Here is a 16,805-nt window from a genome sequence, read left to right as displayed (position 1 = left end):
AAAAGAAAAATTGACAAGAGATTTCAACGCAAGATTGTGCGGATGTTGGATAAAGAACCTCGACTAGTATCCAAACAAGTTCAAGCTGCCCTGCAGTCCGAGGGTACAACGGTGTCAACCAGTACTATCCGTCGGCGTCTGAATAAAAAGGGACTGTATGGTAGGAGACCCAGGAAGACCCCACTTCTTACCCCGAGACATAAAAAAGCCAGGCTGGAGTTTGCCAAAACTTACCTGAAAAAGCCTAAAACGTTTTGGAAGAATGTTCTCTAGTCAGATAGGACAAAAGTAGAGCTTTGTGGGCAAAGGCATCAACATAGAGTTTACAGGAGAAAAAAAGAGGCATTCAAAGAAAAGAACACGGTCCCTACAGTCAAACATGGCGGAGGTTCCCTGATGTTTTGGGGTTGCTTTGCTGCCTCTGGCACTGGACTGCTTGACCGTGTGCATGGCATTATGAAGTCTGAAGACTACCAACAAATTTTGCAGCATAATGTAGGGCCCAGTGTGAGAAAGCTGGGTCTCCCTCAGAGGTCATGGGTCTTCCAGCAGGACAATGACCCAAAACACACTTCAAAAAGCACTAGAAAATGGTTTGAGAGAAAGCACTGGAGACTTCTAAGGTGGCCAGCAATGAGTCGACCTGAATCCCATAGAACACCTGTGGAGAGATCTAAAAATGGCAGTTTGGAGAAGGCATCCTTCAAATATCAGGGACCTGGAGCAGTTTGCCAAAGAAGAATGGTCTAAAATTCCAGCAGAGCATTGTAAGAAACTCATTGATGGTTACCGGAAGCGGTTGGTCGCAGTTATTTTGGCTAAAGGTTGTGCAACCAAGTATTAGGCTGAGGGTGCCAATACTTTTGTCTGGCCCATTTTTGGAGTTTTGTGTGAAATGATCAATGTTTTGCTTTTTGCTTCATTCTCTTTTGTGTTTTTTCATTTAAGACAAATTAAATGAAGATAATAATAGCAAAGAATTTGTGTTTGCAATCATTTTCAGGAAGAAACTGAGTATTATCTGACAGAATTGCAGGGGTGTCAATACTTTTGGCCACAACTGTATGTTGCATCCATGCAGGCAATCTTTAGGACCATACCTTGGTTGTTAGCGGTTACAATAACAATTGATGATTTAGAGGTTTGATACCGAGTGTGCAATGACCCATCAGTATGACAATTTTTTTAAAGAGAAAATGTCACTTCCCATAAATTTGTATCTTTTCACATGCTTTAAATGGCACAGTTTTCCTGAATCCCGGGATATTTTTCTTTAGTTCCTGTGACTCTCCATTACTGCTATATGACCCTCTCTTCCCTGTATACAAATCTAGTCTTTTTTTTTTAACCAAATGGGTGTGGTCCTCAAAAACACACCGCCTTGACACATTTTTTGGGGTGTAAGATGTAATATCTGATCCCCTTCTGTAATCATACCAAAAAAGTAATTCATTTAAAACAGTGACAAACCTCTGGAACATTGGCGTTACTCGTCTGTCGTGGCTTTGTACCTTTCTTCCTTCATTAGCCTCCACATCCTGGTTCTCTGTAAACTCCTCTGACATTATCAGCCAAAGGCCTTTTAAAGCTAGTTCAGGCACAAGCCAGGTTCTTGGGAATTAAAGAGTAGGTGTCTGATTCTGCTAAGCTCCACCTTTGAGTCCATCATCATCTCTGCTCTCCTGACTTCCATGCCACCATCAGCTTGTTTCCAAGTTCAGTCCTGCTTACTGGGTGATATACAAGCCAATCCCCCCAGCACGCAAGTTACCAACTTCTTGAAGCTATCCTGTTCAAACCTGGCCTCTGCAATCAAGGTAACACATCTCTTCAAGCAAGTCTCCAGATTATCTATACTTCATTGCATTCCTGCAGATAACCATTACATGCTGCAAGTTCCAGTTTCCATACATTGCTGCTATTAACTATTGCCTTGCTAGAAGATACCAAACTGCATTTACTTCTCTACTACATTTTTGCTATTGGCCATTGCCTGCTGGATGATATGAGACTGCTTTCCTGGGATTAACTAGAACATACCAGTTTTTTGTACTGCCACAGTTTCTGTGTATGTCCACACACCATCTATGATACCTGCTCCGCTTTTTTTTCTACCGTCTTGCATGCTTGGATGCCCTTTTTTTTATGATTCATGTGTTGTCTGCCAAGACCTGCTCTGCTGCACCATTGCTTCCAGTCCTTGATTCTTCTCAGAACTAAGACTAAGAATCCACTTCACCAGGTGAGTCTATAACAATTGGAACCATTTTTCCTGGTGGACCTGAGGTCCTCTTATTCATGCATAGCAAACAAGAGAAAGCTGACGTGACTCCCCCTCTCCCAAATTATACATATACACTAGTGAAGATGAACAGGCACCAGACGAACTAGAGATTACCTGGGATACTGGCTACTAATACACACTATCGCTGTCTTAAGTGAGTAGCGATTTTGCATTTTGAGAGATGATCTCACATGACATCAGATCACCCCCTTTCACAAAGGCGCAATATCAAATTCAAGTGATTCATCTCTGTTATACAAGATCTTATTGAAAAAGCCAGGCAATGTTTCCAGCTCATTGGGACAGTCACAGTTAATCCTCTGCGCTATCGGTATATAGAAATCTGAATCAGTTGCATGAAAGTCACCACTTCCGTATAGGGAAAGAGTCATATGATATGTGAATTAGGCTGAAACCTAGATAAACATCCAAAAATAACAACAAGTAGAAAGTCGCGATTAAACCAAGATAATGGAACGTCTTATTAATTATCTGATTACAGCTCAAGAGATGTAAAGCAAAATGTAATGCCACGATATTCAAGAGTATAACTACTACAATACTAACCCCTTTGTACAACAATATAACTACTATAATACTGACCCTTTGTACAAGATTATAACTACTATAATACTGCTCCTATGTACAAGAATATAACTACTATAATACAGCTCCTATGTACAGGAATATAACTACTAGAATACTGCTCCCTATGTACAAGAATATAACTACTATAATACTGCCCCTATGTACAAGAATATAACTACTATAATACTGCTCCTATGTACAAGAATATAACTACTATAATACTGCTCCTATGTACAAGAATATAACTACTATAATACTGTCCCTATGTACAAGAATATAACTACTATAATACTGCCCCTATGTACAAGAATATAACTACTATAATACTGCCCCTATGTACAAGAATATAACTACTATAATACTGCTCCTATGTACAAGAACATAACTACTATAATACTGCTCCTATATACAGGAATATAAGTACTATAATACTGCCCCCTATGTACAAGAATATAACTACTATAATACTGTCCCCTATGTAGGAGAATATAACTACTATAATACTGCTCCTTATATACAAGAACATAACTACTATAATACTGCCCCCTATGTACAAGAATATAACTATTATAATACTGTCCCCTATGTACAAGAATATAACTACTATAATACTTCCCCTATGTACAAGAATATAACTACTATAATACTGTCCCCTATGTACAAGAATATAACTACTATAATACTGCTCCTATGTACAAGAATATAACTACTATAATACTGTCCCCTATGTACTAGAATATAACTACTATAATACTGTCCCCTATGTAGAAGAATATAACTACTATAATACTGTCCCCTATGTAGAAGAATATAACTACTATAATACTACTCCTATGTACAAGAATATAACTACTATAATACTGTCCCTATGTACAAGAATATAGCTGCTATAATACTGCACCTATGTACAAGAATCTAACTACTATAATACTGCCCCTATGTACAAGAATATAACTATTATAATACTGCTCCTACGTACAAGAACTACTATAATACTGCTGCTATGTACAAGAATAGAATTACTGTAATACTGTGCCTATTAATAAGAATATAACTACTATAATACTTCCCCTATGTACAAGAATATAACTACTATAATACTGCCCCCTATGTACAAGAATATAACTACTATAATACTGTCCCCTATGTACAAGAATATAACTACTATAATACTGCCCCTATGTACAAGAATATAACTACTATAATACTGCCTCCTGTGTATAAGAATATAACTACTATAATACTGCTCTTATGTACAAGAATATAACTACTATAATACTGCCCCTATGTACAAGAATATAACTACTATATTACTGCTCCGTCTTACACCACGTGCTCATACCAAGAAGCGCCTGTCTGAATCCTGTTCATTTAGACACTGTTTATATGTTCAGGTTTTAAATACATTAGATAGGGACTGCTCCATTAAAGGGTTACCTTGACAAGGTGGAGTGGCTTGGTATACAATTTTTTGCACAAAATACCCTGTATTTGTTGTCATCTTTTTACCAGCACTTGCTGATTATTGTCATATTTTTTACTACAGGGTATTTTTGCACATTTGTTATTCTGTGCTTTCTTTTTGTGTTTCAATACTAACCCCTTTGTACAACAATATAACTACTATAACACTGCTCCTATGTACAAGAATATAACTAATATAATACTGCCCCTATGTACAAGAATATAACTACTATAACACTGCTCCTATGTACAATATAACTACTATAATACTGCCCCCTATGTACAAGAATATAACTACTACAATACTAACCCCTTTGTACAAGAATCTAACTACTATAATACTGCTGCTATGTACAAGAATATAATTACTGTAATACTGCACCTATTAACAAGAATATAACTACTATAATACTTCCCCTATGTACAAGAATATAACTACTATAATACTGCCCCTATGTACAAGAATATAACCACTATAATACTGCTCCGTCGTACACCACGTGCCCATACCAGGAAGTGCCTGTCTGAATCCTGTTCATTTAGACACTGTTCATATGTTCAGGTTTTAAATACATTAGATAGGGACTGCTCCATTAAGGGTTACCTTGACGAGGTGGAGTGGCTTGGTATACACTTTTTTGCAAAAAAAACGTATTGACTAAATACCCTGTATTTGTTGTCATCTTTTTACCAGCACTTGCTGATTATTGTCATATTTTTTACTACAGGGCATTATTGCACATTTGTTATTCTGTGCTTTCTTTTTGTGTTTCAATACTAACCCCTTTGTACAACAATTTAACTACTATAACACTGCTCCTATGTACAAGAATATAACTACTATAATACTGCCCCCTATGTACATGAATATAACTACTACAATACTAACCCCTTTGTACAACAATATAACTACTATAATACTGCTCCTATGTACAAGAATCTAACTACTATAATACTGCTACTATGTACAAGAATATAACTACTATAATACTGTCCCTATGTACAAGAATATAACTACTATAATACTGCTCCTATGTACAAGAATATAACTACTGTAATACTTCCCCTATGTACAAGAATATAGCTACTATAATACTGCCCCTATGTACAATATAACTACTATAATACTGCCCCCTATGTACAAGAATATAATTACTGTAATACTGATCCTATGTACAAGAATATAACTACTATAATACTGCCCCTATGTACAAGTATATAACTACTATTATACTGCTCCCTATGTACAAGAATATAACAACTATAATACTGCCTGCTATGTACAAGGATATAATTACTATAATACTGCCCCCCTATGTACAAGAATATAACTACAATAATACTGCCCCTATGTACAAGAATATAACTACTATAATACTGCCCCTATGTACAAGAATATAACTACTATAACACTGCCCCTATGTACAAGAATATAACTACTATAATACTGCTCCTATCTACAAGAATATAACTACTATAATACTGCCCCCTATGAACAAGAATATAACTACTATAATACTGCCACCTATGAACAAGAATATAACTACTATAATACTGCCACCTATGTACAAGAATATAACTACTATAATACTGCTCCTATGTACAAGAATATAACTACTATAATACTGCTCCTATGTACAAGAATATAACTACTATAATACTGCTCCTATGTACAAGAATATAACTACTATAATACTGCCCCATGTACAAGAATATAACTACTATAACACTGCTCCTATGTACAATATAACTACTATAATACTGCCCCCTATGTACAAGAATATAACTACTACAATACTAACCCCTTTGTACAAGAATCTAACTACTATAATACTGCTGCTATGTACAAGAATATAATTACTGTAATACTGCGCCTATTAACAAGAATATAACTACTATAATACTTCCCCTATGTACAAGAATATAACTACTATAATACTGCCCCTATGTACAAGAATATAACCACTATAATACTGCTCCGTCGTACACCACGTGCCCATACCAGGAAGTGCCTGTCTGAATCCTGTTCATTTAGACACTGTTCATATGTTCAGGTTTTAAATACATTAGATAGGGACTGCTCCATTAAGGGTTACCTTGACGAGGTGGAGTGGCTTGGTATACACTTTTTTGCAAAAAAAACGTATTGACTAAATACCCTGTATTTGTTGTCATCTTTTTACCAGCACTTGCTGATTGTCATATTTTTTACTACAGGGCATTATTGCACATTTGTTATTCTGTGCTTTCTTTTTGTGTTTCAATACTAACCCCTTTGTACAACAATTTAACTACTATAACACTGCTCCTATGTACAAGAATATAACTACTATAATACTGCCCCCTATGTACATGAATATAACTACTACAATACTAACCCCTTTGTACAACAATATAACTACTATAATACTGCTCCTATGTACAAGAATCTAACTACTATAATACTGCTACTATGTACAAGAATATAACTACTATAATACTGTCCCTATGTACAAGAATATAACTACTATAATACTGCCCCCTATGTACAAGAATATAACTACTATAATACTGCCACCTATGTACAAGAATATAACTACTATAATACTGCCCCTATGTACAAGAATATAACTACTATAATACTGCTCCTATGTACAAGAATATAACTACTGTAATACTTCCCCTATGTACAAGAATATAGCTACTATAATACTGCCCCTATGTACAATATAACTACTATAATACTGCCCCCTATGTACAAGAATATAATTACTGTAATACTGATCCTATGTACAAGAATATAACTACTATAATACTGCCCCTATGTACAAGTATATAACTACTATAATACTGCTCCCTATGTACAAGAATATAACAACTATAATACTGCCTGCTATGTACAAGGATATAATTACTATAATACTGCCCCCCTATGTACAAGAATATAACTACAATAATTCTGCCCCTATGTACAAGAATATAACTACTATAATACTGCCCCTATGTACAAGAATATAACTACTATAACACTGCCCCTATGTACAAGAATATAACTACTATAATACTGCTCCTATCTACAAGAATATAACTACTATAATACTGCCCCCTATGTACAAGAATATAACTACTATAATACTGCCACCTATGTACAAGAATATAACTACTATAATACTGCTCCTATGTACAAGAATATAACTACTATAATACTGCTCCTATGTACAAGAATATAACTACTATAATACTGCTCCTATGTACAAGAATATAACTACTATAATACTGCCCCATGTACAAGAATATAACTACTACAATATTGCTCCTATGTACAAGAATATAACTACTATAATACTGCTCCTATGTACAAGAATATAACTACTATAATACTGCCCTTATGTACAAGAATATAACTACCATAATACTGCCCCATGTACAAGAATATAACTACTACAATATTGCTCCTATGTACAAGAGTATAACTACTATAATACTGCTCCTATCTACAAGAATATAACTACTATAATACTGCCACCTATGTACAAGAATATAACTACCATAATACTGCCCCATGTACAAGAATATAACTACTACAATATTGCCTCTATGTATTAGAAATCAGACTAGAAACTCGGCCGTACATGTCACCCCTTTTATTAGAAGATTCCCGGTTAGGTTTCCATTACCCATCACACTGATTTTGTTTTTACTGTGCTCAAAAAGCAATAAGGTCTTGCTAGCAGTAGGGGGAGCATTACCCCCTTTACCGCTAGTCCCGAGAATGGGAATAATTAATTTTTCGCTGCCAGAGGACATGCCGACACTAAATGATCATGACTCATCCATGGGTGATTTGTGATTAGTAAGCAGTATAAACACTGAAGCTGTGCACTGTATATCGGTGCGTGCTTGTTACACAGCGTGTGAGGAGCAGCACTCCTCCAGTACTAAATCAGAATTACTTACTGCACAACATAACCTGGGATTTGTAGTTCAACCAACTAATTTATAGATTTTTAAACAGGAGGCATTCTCAGTGATGTCACCCCTGATCTCTAGTGATGGATAAGAGGCATTCTCAGTGATGTCACCCCTTATCTCTAGTGATAGATAGGCGGCATTCTCAGTGATGTCACCTCTGATCTCTAGTGATAGATAGGCGGCATTCTCAGTGATGTCACCTCTGATCTCTAGTGATGGATAAGAGGCATTCTCAGTGATGTCACCCCTTATCTCTAGTGATGGATAGGAGGCATTCTCAGTGATGTCACCACTGATCTCTAGTGATGGATAGGAGACATTCTCAGTGATGTCACCACTGATCTCTAGTGATGGATAGGCGGCATTCTCAGTGATGTCACCACTGATCTCTAGTGATGGATAGGAGACATTCTCAGTGATGTCACCACTGATCTCTAGTGATGGATAGGAGGCATTCTCAGTGATGTCACTGCTGATCTCTAGTGATGGATAGGAGGCATTCTCAGTGATGTCACCACTGATCTCTAGTGATGGATAGGAGGCATTCTCAGTGATGTCACCTCTGATCTCTAGTGATGGATAGGAGGCATTCTCAGTGATGTCACTGCTGATCTCTAGTGATGGATAGGAGGCATTCTCAGTGATGTCACCACTGATCTCTAGTGATGGATAGGAGGCATTCTCAGTGATGTCACTGCTGATCTCTAGTGATAGATAGGCGGCATTCTCAGCGATGTCACCGCTGATCTCTAGTGATGGATTGGAGGCATTCTCAGTGATGTCACCTCTGATCTCTAGTGATGGATAGGAGGCATTCTCAGTGATGTCACTGCTGATCTCTAGTGATGGATAGGAGGCATTCTCAGTGATGTCACTGCTGATCTCTAGTTATGGATAGGAGGCATTCTCAGTGATGTCACCACTGATCTCTAGTGATGGATAGGTGGCATTCTCAGTGATGTCACCTCTGATCTCTAGTGATGGATAGGTGGCATTTTCAGGGATGTCACCACTGATCTCTAGTGATGGATAGGAGGCATTCTCAGTGATGTCACCGCTGATCTCTAGTGATGGATAGGAGGCATTCTCAGTGATGTCACCTCTGATCTCTAGTGATGGATAGGAGGCATTCTCAGTGATGTCACCACTGATCTCTAGTGATGGATAGGAGGCATTCTCAGTGATGTCACCACTGATCTCTAGTGATGGATAGGAGGCATTCTCAGTGATGTCACCGCTGATCTCTAGTGATGGATAGGAGGCATTCTCAGTGATGTCACCTCTGATCTCTAGTGATGGATAGGCGGCATTTTCAATGATGTCACCACTGATCTCTAGTGATGGATAGGAGGCATTCTCAGTGATGTCACCACTGATCTCTAGTGATGGATAGGTGGCATTCTCAGTGATGTCACCTCTGATCTCTAGTGATGGATAGGTGGCATTTTCAGGGATGTCACTGCTGATCTCTAGTGATGGATAGGAGGCATTCTCAGTGATGTCACCTCTGATCTCTAGTGATGGATAGGAGGCATTCTCAGTGATGTCACCACTGATCTCTAGTGATGGATAGGAGGCATTCTCAGTGATGTCACTGCTGATCTCTAGTGATGGATAGGAGGCATTCTCAGTGATGTCACCTCTGATCTCTAGTGATGGATAGGCGGCATTTTCAATGATGTCACCACTGATCTCTAGTGATGGATAGGAGGCATTCTCAGTGATGTCACCACTGATCTCTAGTGATGGATAGGTGGCATTCTCAGTGATGTCACCTCTGATCTCTAGTGATGGATAGGCGGCATTCTCAGTGATGTCACTGCTGATCTCTAGTGATGGATAGGAGGCATTCTCAGTGATGTCACTGCCGATCTCTAGTGATGGATAGGAGGCATTCTCAGTGATGTCACCTCTGATCTCTAGTGATGGATAGGCGGCATTTTCAATGATGTCACCACTGATCTCTAGTGATGGATAGGAGGCATTCTCAGTGATGTCACCTCTGATCTCTAGTGATGGATAGGAGGCATTCTCAGTGATGTCACCGCTGATCTCTAGTGATGGATAGGAGGCATTCTCAGTGATGTCACCGCTGATCTCTAGTGATGGATAGGAGGCATTCTCAGTGATGTCACCTCTGATCTCTAGTGATGGATAGGCGGCATTTTCAATGATGTCACCACTGATCTCTAGTGATGGATAGGAGGCATTCTCAGTGATGTCACCACTGATCTCTAGTGATGGATAGGTGGCATTCTCAGTGATGTCACCTCTGATCTCTAGTGATGGATAGGTGGCATTTTCAGGGATGTCACTGCTGATCTCTAGTGATGGATAGGAGGCATTCTCAGTGATGTCACCTCTGATCTCTAGTGATGGATAGGAGGCATTCTCAGTGATGTCACCACTGATCTCTAGTGATGGATAGGAGGCATTCTCAGTGATGTCACCGCTGATCTCTAGTGATGGATAGGAGGCATTCTCAGTGATGTCACCTCTGATCTCTAGTGATGGATAGGCGGCATTTTCAATGATGTCACCACTGATCTCTAGTGATGGATAGGAGGCATTCTCAGTGATGTCACCTCTGATCTCTAGTGATGGATAGGAGGCATTCTCAGTGATGTCACCACTGATCTCTAGTGATGGATAGGAGGCATTCTCAGTGATGTCACCTCTGATCTCTAGTGATGGATAGGAGGCATTCTCAGTGATGTCACCGCTGATCTCTAGTGATGGATAGGAGGCATTCTCAGTGATGTCACCTCTGATCTCTAGTGATGGATAGGAGGCATTCTCAGTGATGTCACCACTGATCTCTAGTGATGGATAGGAGGCATTCTCAGTGATGTCACCACTGATCTCTAGTGATGGATAGGAGGCATTCTCAGTGATGTCACCGCTGATCTCTAGTGATGGATAGGAGGCATTCTCAGTGATGTCACCTCTGATCTCTAGTGATGGATAGGCGGCATTTTCAATGATGTCACCACTGATCTCTAGTGATGGATAGGAGGCATTCTCAGTGATGTCACCACTGATCTCTAGTGATGGATAGGTGGCATTCTCAGTGATGTCACCTCTGATCTCTAGTGATGGATAGGTGGCATTTTCAGGGATGTCACTGCTGATCTCTAGTGATGGATAGGAGGCATTCTCAGTGATGTCACCTCTGATCTCTAGTGATGGATAGGAGGCATTCTCAGTGATGTCACCACTGATCTCTAGTGATGGATAGGAGGCATTCTCAGTGATGTCACTGCTGATCTCTAGTGATGGATAGGAGGCATTCTCAGTGATGTCACCTCTGATCTCTAGTGATGGATAGGCGGCATTTTCAATGATGTCACCACTGATCTCTAGTGATGGATAGGAGGCATTCTCAGTGATGTCACCACTGATCTCTAGTGATGGATAGGTGGCATTCTCAGTGATGTCACCTCTGATCTCTAGTGATGGATAGGCGGCATTCTCAGTGATGTCACTGCTGATCTCTAGTGATGGATAGGAGGCATTCTCAGTGATGTCACTGCCGATCTCTAGTGATGGATAGGAGGCATTCTCAGTGATGTCACCTCTGATCTCTAGTGATGGATAGGAGGCATTCTCAGTGATGTCACCACTGATCTCTAGTGATGGATAGGAGGCATTCTCAGTGATGTCACCGCTGATCTCTAGTGATGGATAGGAGGCATTCTCAGTGATGTCACCTCTGATCTCTAGTGATGGATAGGAGGCATTCTCAGTGATGTCACCTCTGATCTCTAGTGATGGATAGGCGGCATTTTCAATGATGTCACCACTGATCTCTAGTGATGGATAGGAGGCATTCTCAGTGATGTCACCTCTGATCTCTAGTGATGGATAGGAGGCATTCTCAGTGATGTCACCACTGATCTCTAGTGATGGATAGGAGGCATTCTCAGTGATGTCACCGCTGATCTCTAGTGATGGATAGGAGGCATTCTCAGTGATGTCACCTCTGATCTCTAGTGATGGATAGGCGGCATTTTCAATGATGTCACCACTGATCTCTAGTGATGGATAGGAGGCATTCTCAGTGATGTCACCACTGATCTCTAGTGATGGATAGGTGGCATTCTCAGTGATGTCACCTCTGATCTCTAGTGATGGATAGGTGGCATTTTCAGGGATGTCACTGCTGATCTCTAGTGATGGATAGGAGGCATTCTCAGTGATGTCACCTCTGATCTCTAGTGATGGATAGGAGGCATTCTCAGTGATGTCACCACTGATCTCTAGTGATGGATAGGAGGCATTCTCAGTGATGTCACTGCTGATCTCTAGTGATGGATAGGAGGCATTCTCAGTGATGTCACCTCTGATCTCTAGTGATGGATAGGCGGCATTTTCAATGATGTCACCTCTGATCTCTAGTGATGGATAGGAGGCATTCTCAGTGATGTCACCACTGATCTCTAGTGATGGATAGGTGGCATTCTCAGTGATGTCACCTCTGATCTCTAGTGATGGATAGGTGGCATTCTCGGTGATGTCACCACTGATCTCTAGTGATGGATAGGTGGCATTCTCAGTGATGTCACCACTGATCTCTAGTGATGGATAGGCGGCATTCTCAGTGATGTCACCGCTGAACTCTAGTGATGGATAGGTGGCATTCTCAGTGATGTCACCACTGATCTCTAGTGATGGATAGGAGGCATTCTCAGTGATGTCACCGCTGATCTCTAGTGATGGATAGGCGGCATTCTGGTCTTTGATGGTTGGAAACACAGCACACACTATCTGCACAACCTAGCTGGATGGAGGAGGGCAGATTTCTCATGTCAGTTCTCGAACACCACAGAGAACGCTCCATTTACATTTGACTATAAAAAGAAGCTAAGCCTTTGGTCTAAGAATGACATTGTCTCCACGTACAGGAACTAAAGGGTTAATGGTGGGGTTAGGACATGACAGTCAACCTCAGGATGACTGACAGGTTCTTATGACCTGAAAACCTGTAGCCGACATATCCTGTCACACAGCACCAGTGCCTCATCTCCACAGCACTGACCCCTACCTAGATGTGAAGAGAGATGGGAAGTAAGAGTGAGGAAAAAGAGAGTGAGTAAGAGAAAGAGAGAGAGAAAAGGAAAGCTAGTACTAGGAAAGAGAAGGGGAGAAAAAAGCATGAGAGAAAGAGAAAAGGGAGAGAAGGTGAGAGGAAGAGTGTTGAAAAAGAAAGAGAGAAAGTGTATTAGAAAGTGAAAAAAATTAGATTGTAAGAGAGAAGATACTGAGAGAGTCCGAGAGAGGAGGGAGAGAAAAAGAAAGAGCGAAATAAGAAAAGAGAAAAAGAGTACTTTATAGAAAGTCAGGAACAATAGACAAAGGAAACAAAGAAGGATGAAGAGTGAGATCGAGAGAGGTAGAAGAAAAGGAATTGTACAGAGAGGTATTTTACAGATCAACTTGAGGAAGAATAGTGCAGAAAACCTAAAGAAGAGGCAAGGACAGAGCCTGAATGAGGGCAAGTAGGACTCGGTCTAGATGGAGACTTCCATAGTGCAGTCACATTAAGGGTATGTGCACACGTTGCAGAAAATTTCTGCACAAAAACTGAAACCGCACCTATTTTTCCGTGGCGGTTTTTGTGCGTTTTTTGCGCGGTTTTGATGCGTTTTTGATGCGTTTACCGCAGCGGTTTCTAAAAGCATGGGAGAAGCCAAAACTGCGGAAAAAAACGCAAAATTAATGTGCATGCTGCGGTTTTTACCGCGATGCAGTTTTTTCGCAGTAAAAAACGCATCAATGTGCACAAAAAGTGCAAAATGCATAGAAATGACTGTGCACCTTATTTTTAGCGGTTTTATAGCATTTTTATAGTGAAAACCGCGGTAAAAAAACGCAGTGTGTAAACACAGCCTTACAGTACATGGAAGACAGAATCCAAGGTCAGCTATAACTTATTGGCCACAAAGACTTGGATCAATGAAAAAGCTGCGGTGGCTGTAAACCAAGCTGTGACATCAGGACTATGGGTGACAGAAGTGACAGCCTAATCCAGCAAACATGTGACAGCTTGCACTCTGCACCTTCACCAGCTGCAGAACTTGATCTGCACCTGTTGAGAGAGTGACGTAGTAATACATGTCACTATCTGATTCCAGGGGTTACTGTAGACCCCATGGCGGTCACCGGCCTAGCCATGATAGGCCACAACAGCTATGAACGGAGCTCAGGATCTGTACTGAGGGCTGAGTGCTGACATCTTATCTCAGTCTGATCCTGTATTGTGACAGTGACAACCGTGCAGACTAAAAATAAAGTGAATCTTCCTGGAAATTCCCCTGTGGAGTGACACTTTCTGCTGTAAAGATGCACATTCCTGTTGGCATGTCCCTACAAGACCAGAAAAGAGACCGAATTCATTGTATTCCTCCAGCCATGTCCCTTCTTGCGAGACTTAACCCCATGCTTGCCAGGTACCTATGCTGCCTGCGTCTCTGCTACCTGCTGCAGCATACAGGTACTGACGCTGACTGCAGAGTGTGACTGAGCCACACACGGTAACGCAGTGATAACGCGCCGTGGGGATCAGACTGAGATCGCAGACTTCTTTGTTCTGCAGCAGCCTCTGCTTAAACATGAGCACTGAGAAGGGATCGTATAGGAGACCTGGCAGGACAGCTGCAGCACGGCCCCGGCTCCCTGCATCACTTACTTGTCCGGTGAGCCCCGCCGCTCGCACCTCGGCTGATGGACTCTCCCGCCGCTGACAGACTTCTCCGATAACTTCTCCGGCACTTCCTTGAGGAACTTGAGAGCCGTCCCGCCCTCCACCGGGGAGGGGGCGCTGCACAGCCAAGTGATGTCACCGTATAACCTGAGGCTTTGTCAGGACCGAGCCCCGGTACCTGCGGCTGTGTGGTCGGTGACATGCGGGGGACGTGGAATATCACAGAGAAATCCGAAACCTCGTGTCACACCGCGCCCCCCAGCACGGGGATATACTGTCACCATCATATAATCTCCAGGGACTAGTAGTACTGCTCAATGGGTGTATCTAATCCTACCCTGTGTGATACTGACTGCTCAATGGGTGTATCTAATCCTACCCTGTGTGATACTGACTGCTAAGCCGTGTATCTAATCCTATCCTGTGTGATACTGACTGCTGAGCTGTGTATCTAATCCTACCCTGTGTGATACTGAACTGCTGAGCCGTGTATCTAATCCTCCTGTGTGATACTGACTGCTGAGCCATGTATCTAATCCTATCCTGTGTGATACTGACTGCTGAGCTGTGTATCTAATCCTATCCTGTGTGATACTGACTGCTGAGCCGTGTATCTAATACTATTCTGTGTGATACTGTCTGCTGAGCCGTGTATCTAATCCTATCCTGTGTGATACTGTCCGCTGAGCCGTGTATCTAATCCTATCCTGTGTGATACTGACTGCTGAGCTGTGTATCTAATCCTATCCTGTGTGATACTGACTGCTGAGCTGTGTATCTAATCCTATCCTGTGTGATACTGACTGCTGAGCCGTGTATCTAATACTATTCTGTGTGATACTGTCTGCTGAGCCGTGTATCTAATCCTATCCTGTGTGATACTGTCCGCTGAGCCGTGTATCTAATCCTATCCTGTGTGATACTGACTGCTGAGCTGTGTATCTAATCCTATCCTGTGTGATACTGAATGCTGAGCCGTGTATCTAATCCTATCCTGTGTGATACTGACTGCTGAGCCGTGTATCTAATCCTATCCTGTGTGATACTGACTGCTGAGCTGTGTATCTAATCCTACCCTGTGTGATACTGACTGCTGAGCCGTGTATCTAATCCTCTCCTGTGTGATACTGACTGCTGAGCCATGTATCTAATCCTACCCTGTGTGATACTGACTGCTGAGCCATGTATCTAATCCTCTCCTGTGTGATACTGACTGCTGAGCCATGTATCTAATCCTATCCTGTGTGATACTGACTGCTGAGCCATGTATCTAATCCTATCCTGTGTGATACTGACTGCTGAGCTGTGTATCTAATCCTATCCTGTGTGATACTGACTGCTGAGCCGTGTATCTAATCCTCTCCTGTGTGATACTGACTGCTGAGCCGTGTATCTAATCTATAAGGTATGATGGGAAGGGTGAGCTTTCTGGAAATGTTGGAGAAAATACTATAAAGTTTCCCTGGTAAATGCGGATGTAATATGTTGATGAGATATTCTTAGTCTGAAGAGCTTGCATTCTAAAGTGTCTACATAAGGCCGGGGTCACACTGGCGAGGAATTCGGCCGAGTGAGAGGCGCTAAAAGCACGCATTACACACGGACCAATGATTCTCTATGGGGTCCCTCGCACCAGCCGTATATTTCTCATCCGTATTCTACGCTCCGTGCCAATCGCAGCATGCTGGGACTGTCAGCGTACTACGCCCGTAGTACGCCAATGCAAGTCTATGGGTGCGCAAAAAATACGGATTACACATGGACCACACGTGTGACTTGCGAGAAATACGCACCCGGTGTCTTTTAGCAAAGCCG

The 16,805-nt window shown here is 41.3% G+C and overlaps 1 protein-coding gene across 2 annotated transcripts in view; it reads right to left on the bottom strand.

The window, feature by feature from the left end:
- The window catches only part of TNFAIP8L2 (TNF alpha induced protein 8 like 2), a 67,748-nt gene that overhangs the window by 6,894 nt on the left and 44,049 nt on the right, over positions 1–16,805 (bottom strand). The window contains exon 1 of one of the 2 annotated variants that reach the window (XM_073567011.1): positions 14,976–15,203. The exons of the other annotated variant lie outside the window; for it this stretch is intronic. The gene's annotated coding sequence lies outside the window, so the exon portion shown is untranslated. Of the gene's footprint in view, positions 1–14,975; positions 15,204–16,805 lie in introns of those variants that run through there. 2 annotated transcript variants of the gene reach the window in all.

The sequence above is a fragment of the Dendrobates tinctorius genome, unplaced genomic scaffold (assembly GCF_039654945.1).
Source record: "Dendrobates tinctorius isolate UK_male_01 unplaced genomic scaffold, ASM3965494v1 ptg000019l, whole genome shotgun sequence".
NCBI classification, from domain to species: domain Eukaryota; kingdom Metazoa; phylum Chordata; class Amphibia; order Anura; family Dendrobatidae; genus Dendrobates; species Dendrobates tinctorius.
This window is presented reverse-complemented; position numbering and strand designations above follow the sequence as displayed.